We start from the raw sequence: 7,294 nt of genomic DNA on the forward strand, positions 1-7,294 counted from the left end.
GAAATAGAAGCTTGCTTCTTTGATTTCCATGAGATGGGGGAACCACCAAGGGTAATGAAGAATCCACTGATCGACCGACGAGAATCCTTACAAGATGCCCAGTCGGCATCGCAAAAAGCATTTAGAGATAGAGAAGGAGCAGACGATAAGAAAATCCCTTGCCCTGGATCCAAAGCCAAATATTTCAATACACGAAGAGCAGCAGAGAAATGAGAGTGGCTGGCCGCTGCATAAATTGACTGAGTTTCAATACCGGGAAAGCAAGGTCTGGACGAGTATGTGTCAGATAATTCAATTTCCCTACTAAATGCCTGTAAGTTGTAGGATCAGAAAGCAGTATATCAACATCTGCATGTAGTTTGATAGAGGGATCCAAAGGGGAAGTAACAGAGGAAACATTTGAAGTATCAAATTCTTTGAGAAGGTCAAGAGCAAATTTGCGTTGACTAATGATAAAACCTTGATTCTCTCTAATAATTTCCAGACCAAGAAAATAATTGATGTCCCCTAAATCCTTTACCCTGAATTCAGCATTGAGAAAAGACTTGATTGCAGCAATTTCAGGAAGATCATCACCAGTTAAAAGAATATCATCCACATAAACTGCAATAATAGAGATAAGGCCTGCATATCTTTTATAAAACAAAGAGTAGTCATTCAAAGACGAAGTGTATCCCTTGTAACTGATAGCACCAGCAAGTCGAGAATACCACTGTCGAGAAGCTTGTTTCAAACCATACAAAGACCTTTTAAGGAGACAAACATGGCTAGGTGATGGTGGAATAACCCCAGGTGGGAATTTCATGAAAACTTCCTCCTCTAATGAACCGTGTAAGAAGACATTATTGACGTCCAATTGTGAAACTTTCCAATCTTTCTTTACTGCCACTGCTAAGAGACATCTGATGGTTGTCATTTTGACAACAGGAGAAAAGGTCTCATTGTAGTCAATTCCATCTCTTTGAATATCCCCTTACCACCAATCGAGCTTTAAATCTTTCAATTGAACCATCGGAAAGAAGTTTGATCTTGTATACCCATTTGCAAGGTAAAGCCTTCTTTCCTAGAGGTAGTGAAACAACTTCCCAAGTGTCGTTGAGTTCTAGAGCTGCAATTTCTGCAGCCATAGCAGATACCCATTCAGGGTGTGCAGCAGCTTGAGAGTAACTAGTGGATTCAGTAAAATTGGTGAGAGATTTGAAAATTTGTTGATTAGGAACAGACAGTGTATTAAAAGAAAACACTTGAGTAGGAGGAGGGGAAGCAAAACACGAGTCAGTAAGATTAGTGAGATAAACACTACTGCATATGAAATCCTTAAGATAATCTGGTTTGTGAGAAAGCCTTTCTGATCTTCGTAGAGAAGGGACAGGAAGAATGACAAGGTCTGGTGAAGGAGGATGAACAATATTAGGAGAGCAAGGTGATGGAGGAACAGAAGAAAATATGTGATTATGGAAAGTGAGGGGAGAAAGACTTTGATCAGTATCATCAAAATAAGAAGGAGAAGGAGTAAAGAGTTGAGAGGATGAGGTAGAAGATGTAGCAAAAGGGAACTGACTTTCATAAAAAACGACATCCCTGGATACAAATATTTTCTTTGAGGTGACGTCCATGACTGTGTACCCCATTTGGGAATGAGGGTAGCCTAAGAAGACACATTTCGTAGCTCGGGGATCAAATTTGGACCTTCCTTGAGATAAGGTGGAACAATAACAGAGACAACCAAAATTCGTAAAGAAGAGTATGAAGGTGGCTGGTGAAAGAGAATTTCATAAGGTGTCTTGCCATTGTAAAACCTTTAAAGGAAAAAGGTTGATTAAATGTGTAGCTATGAGAACACACTCACCCCAATAATAAATGGGAACATGGGATTGAAAAAACAGACTTCTAGCAACCCCCAAAAGATGTCTATGTTTCCTTTCTACCACCCCATTTTGTTGTGGGGTGGCTACACAACTCTGTTGATGTAAAATGTCATGTTCTTGCAAATAAGCAGCTTCTAGGGTTCCTTTCCCAAGTTCTAAAGCATTATTAGACCTTATACACTTAACCTTTTTGTTAAACTGTCTTTCGACCATGGATATTAAGGTTTTTAAAATCGGAAAAGCATTGCTTTTAGTACTTAGCAAGAATGTCCAAACACCTCTACTATAGTCATCAACTATGGTAAGAAAATATTTGTAACCATTGTGAGTGACATGTTTATGAAGGCCCCAAGTATCAATGTGAATCAAGTCAAAAGTTCCGTTAGTTTTGATTGAACTAGTGGGAAACGAGGACCTGGTTTGTTTTGCTTGAGGACAAATAGGACAAATAAGAGTAAAACTGGAAGAATGTTTGATAAAAATAAATAATTTCATTGCTGATAGGGGCAAATGCCCAAGTCTCATATGCCAAAGGCTTACATTTGAAAGATCATCACAAAGAACAAGACAGAAAACAGGAATAAAACTGGAATTGCTCCCTTCTGAAAAAGGGACAGATTGCTTGACAGAATTTAAACTAGGTCTAAAATTAGTCGACTGCAGAAGATATAATCCTTCTCTAAGTTCACCAAAATCTACCACTCTCTTCATTAGAGGGTCCTGGAAGAGACGTGCATTAGAAGTAAACAACACATTTGAGTTGATTTGATCACACAACCTATGTATTGAAAGAAGATTGTATTTAAAAACAGGAACATGAAAGACGTTGGTTAGAGTATGGTTAGGCAGAATAGAAACACTACCTATATGAGTGACAGTTACCTTGAAAGAATTAGGTAAACTAATGTTAATGGGGACAGGAAGAGGTTTCATAAAGGAGAAAGAAGAAGCGTCAAAACACATGCGTTCTGATGCTCCTGAGTCTGATCCAATTTGCAGAATTTAAAAATGAAAAACATGTGCCTGACTATTTAAGGATGGTACTAGCTACACCATTTGCATTTATCTCTGTTGAAGGCACTAATTGAGACATCTGCATTTCCTTCACCATTTGACTGATTTGTGCCAACTGTTCCTTAGTAAAGTGCTGCAAGTTAGTCGTCCCTCCTTCCTTAGAAGACTGATAAGGGTTGTCCTCTCCTGCAAAAGCTGCAGTCCCTTTGATCATAGAGTTTTTCCCTTTAGTGAACTCGAAATCCTCAGGATACCCATGCAATCTATGGCAATTATCTATGACACGTCCAGTTCTAAAGCAATATGTACAGGTAACATTTGGGTCGTACTTGCTTTTCTTACCTTTGGTTCTTTGTGTACTGATGCCAGATTTTTTAGAAGGAAAACCAACTTTCGGAGGGTAGCACTAGACCTCTGACCACCATACCCATTTCTGAAATTGTGATTACCATTTCCATTTCTAAGATTTGAAGAACCAGAACTGTGATTATGATTTCCTGCCGTGAAGGAAGAAGAGTCTGGAGCAGTTTGAGTATATTGATAGATCTCCCTCTGATTCTCATCCTGCAATAACAGAGAATATGCAAAGTCCATGCCTGGAAGTGGATTCATCATTAGAATGGTACCTCTGGCTTGACCATAGGTGTCATTTAGACCCATTAGGAACTGAATAAGTCTTTGATCCTGTAAAGACTTAGAGATTTTGGATTTTCCATTACAAACGCAGACACAAGAACAAGTAATATCTGCATTTAAAGAGTCCAACTCATCCCATAAACGTTTCAATTTAGTGAAAAACTAATGCCGCCAGAGAGGCTGAGGTGAGTATCGTCGCATCAATAACCTGATATATCAGAATTATCTTGCACTAATCCATTAAGTTCCTTTTGAAGGTGAAAAAGTTTGGTACCATTAGACTTACCAAACCTTTGTTCGAGGCTATCCCAAAGCTCCTTAGCAGTGTTGGAATAGATAACACTACCTCCAATCCCTTTGGACAATGAGTTGAGTAAACAAGAGGTTACCATATCATTACAACAATTCCATTGAGAAGAATCAGAAGTATTGGAAGTTGGTGCTTGACAAGTGTCATTGATGAACCCTAGCTTCCTTTTAGCTGAAAGAGCTATCAAGATCGATCTCCTCCACCCGCGAAAACCTCGTCCATCAAGCACAACGCTTATGAGGTTCATTCCAGGAGAATCAGAGAGGTGAAGATAATAGGGGTGACTGGAATCCATAGCAGATGCTGCAGGTGATACACTGGTTCCAGAATTGTTGGAGGGTGATGAAGAATCTCCCATTGTAGATGATAAGTGAATGTGAAATGGATCGAGCTTACTGCTCTAATACCATGTACGAAATGGAGGAGACGTTTGTTGAATTTTTCTGATAATCTATTGATCATTATCTTCAATCTATATATACAAGTATTCTGTGCAGGAAAATAAGCAAAAAGAAAAATACAGAAAAATCTCAGCTGTACACTTGTCTAAATGTTGTAGAATTATTCTAACAACCTAACTAATTTTATTCCCTCACGTGCTGATACAGTGTGCTGCTCACATGCTCTTTTTCATTTCTTTCTTTCTGCAGCTAATTGATGAGTGTGAATTATGTTTGCCAACAGTTAGTTTCTGAGGTTGATTTAGATTTATATGTCATATATTTACATGATATCAGAGTCAGGTTCATCCATGTTTGGACTCTTGATCCACGCTCTTGTGGGTAAGTGCTACATTAATTGAAGAATAAATTGGTGGTCTCCTTATATAGATTTGAAGAAGAGATTGAGTTATGCCCAAATATCATACTATACTAATATAAAATATTCTAAAAAAGAGTAGGAAATAGATTAAAGTTTTCTTTGTATTGATTTAGGATATTTGGAGTGGTTGAGTGATGACCATAAAGTGATTTAAATTTTGGATGCAGATGGGACATTTTATGGAGTTGATTATATCTCTCGTGACACCAAAGAAAGAAAAAGACTAAAGATATTTGAATTAAAGATGAAAGTTGTATTATATTATTTATGTTATATAATAAAATAAAAATAAATATATATGACTATACCTATCTTTGCTTTAATTACTACAATAGTGCAATCCCATCACTTTTCTTTTTCTTTTTTCCTTATCCTTTTGGTTTCACCCACAACCAAATATCCTTATGAAATTAGTAATGGTTACCATAAAAGTGATAGAATTGTTTCACTCTTAATTATAAGTTTTGAATTTTGAATATAAATTTTTTTATCAAAGATGTCATTCCTAAATAAATCATACAATACGCGATTCAAATTTAATAAAAATTCCAATATAAACTTAGACATAAAAATCGAAAAGATAATCCTCATGAATCCTGTTGGACTATCACTTCCCTTTTCCCAAAGTTCTTATCTTTATTTAAAAAGCCATACCCCAATAATATTGCTAAAAAAAAACAACTTCTTACACATCCAAGATCAAGTAAGTTCAAAATCAAGGCCTTTCATCGTAAATTATGAGATTTGAAAAAAATTTCATCTTTTTTTTAAAAAAAAAGATACTAATCATAGAGAGAGCAAAATATTCTCCACCTCCTATTAATTTTGTACTAGCTAGTACTCATTTTAGTGAATTTACTTGTAATTTTTTTTTTTCAGTTAGAAGAGGGAATATGGAAGGTGGAGCAATTACAACTAAGGATATGAAGGTGGAGATTAATTCATCGACGGAGCCGGAAAATATATCGCCACCATCAGAAAATGTAACGACGGGAGGATTAGCAAGGCAAGGAAGTATGTCCAAGAACAGTTGTCTTTGTTCTCCGACGACTCATTCAGGTTCCTTTTTTTTTTTTATTAATCTTCGATAAAATAATAATCAAAGTTCAGTTATATACACTAACAATGTAATGATATTTTTTTTCAACATTCTCAATATAATTTTACTTGTGCAAACAAATTACTTTACTATTATCAATGTTACAATGGGTGGTCAATCACTTTTAATCTGAAAATTCCAAACAAAATTATGAGTGTTTACTTAATATATTTGTATGAATTTTTATATTTAATATAAGCAAAAGAGTTTTGTCCAAAAGTTAGGTTCATCATTGTACGTATTATACAAAGTTAGTGTTGGTAATTTTTTTTGATTTAGCAATAATTTTTTATATTGTCAATATATATAATTTAAACTCGTTTTTATGATGATACAGGCTCATTCAGATGTAGGCTTCATCGTGCTCCGACGATGACTAATCCAAATCTCCAGAGGACTAAAAGTATTGAATCAAATCCTAATAAGGCTAATCCAAATGCTTATACGACTAGCTAGCAATGGTGCTTAATTAATTCTATAGTTCTATGGTGTTACAATAAAAATTGGATTATGTCATTTATGTTGAAATCTTGTATTTTAATTTATGTATGTAACGTTGCTTTCTATTTGTTATTAATTAATTATAATTAAGTTGATCTATTTGCTTTGTGTTTTCACTCATAGAGACTTGAGTTCTTATGATGAAAGGTGGCTTGGAGTATGCATATAAATGTACTGAGAATTTTTCCCTTTTGTGGTCTGTGGATGTTAAAAGGGAAATTTTGGGAAATTATAGAAAAGGACGCTTGTATCGAGATATGTTATTAGTGTTTATTTAAGTATGTAGAATTTGAAGTCAATTTGGCTTTGCTCTTTAGTACAATGATTTCATATTTGAATTTGGGGCCTAATATCATGTTTTTGGCATGGTTTCGATTTGAGTTGTTGGAGGTAATTTTGTTTTTGGTTCAGAATATCAAGTAAAGATACTTTAATGAATATGATCGGATGAATAATTTAATTGTAATAGACAATTATGTAAATATTCCAATCTTATATCTTATAGAATTGAGATAATTTCATAACTCTCCCTCGAGGTTTTGCTGTATCATACTTATTTTTCTTGTGGTTTACGATATTATGTCTACATTCCTTGTTTTGATTTTTTTTATAACCAATATTGCCGGCCTCTCCTTTTGTTTAAATCCTTCCTTCTAAGTATTAGGCTTCATTAATCACAGTTTGTCTATTTATGCATCATAGTAATAGTTTAATTAGCTAGTGAATCAGATTTGTTTATTTTGCCCTTTCATAAAATAAATATATAATAGGAAAAATTACGCAACAAATCAAACTTATACTATTTAATTACTCATCATATCTATAGTTTTGCTATAATTATCACTCGTGACTAACATTATACATTAATTATGTAGGCTGACTTCGAGTTTGTATAATTAGTCACATTTGTATATGTATAATTTGCCAGAATATACAAATATATACATATAATATACAATTATTTAACCGATGTACATTTACAATTCACCTCTTTCCCACTCTCTCTCCTCTCTCGCTTCCCCTATATACAAATGTATATGTATA

General features: G+C 34.8%; 1 long non-coding RNA gene across 1 annotated transcript; it reads left to right on the top strand.

Moving 5' to 3' along the window:
• Positions 1-5,193: 5,193 nt before the first annotated feature.
• LOC114077233 lies at positions 5,194-6,566 on the top strand. The gene is made up of 3 exons (XR_003578276.1): positions 5,194-5,353; positions 5,530-5,709; positions 6,087-6,566. It is a non-coding gene; the product is annotated as an uncharacterized LOC114077233 (long non-coding RNA).
• Positions 6,567-7,294: the final 728 nt, after the last annotated feature.

The sequence above is a fragment of the Solanum pennellii genome, chromosome 5 (assembly GCF_001406875.1).
Source record: "Solanum pennellii chromosome 5, SPENNV200".
NCBI lineage: Eukaryota > Viridiplantae > Streptophyta > Magnoliopsida > Solanales > Solanaceae > Solanum > Solanum pennellii.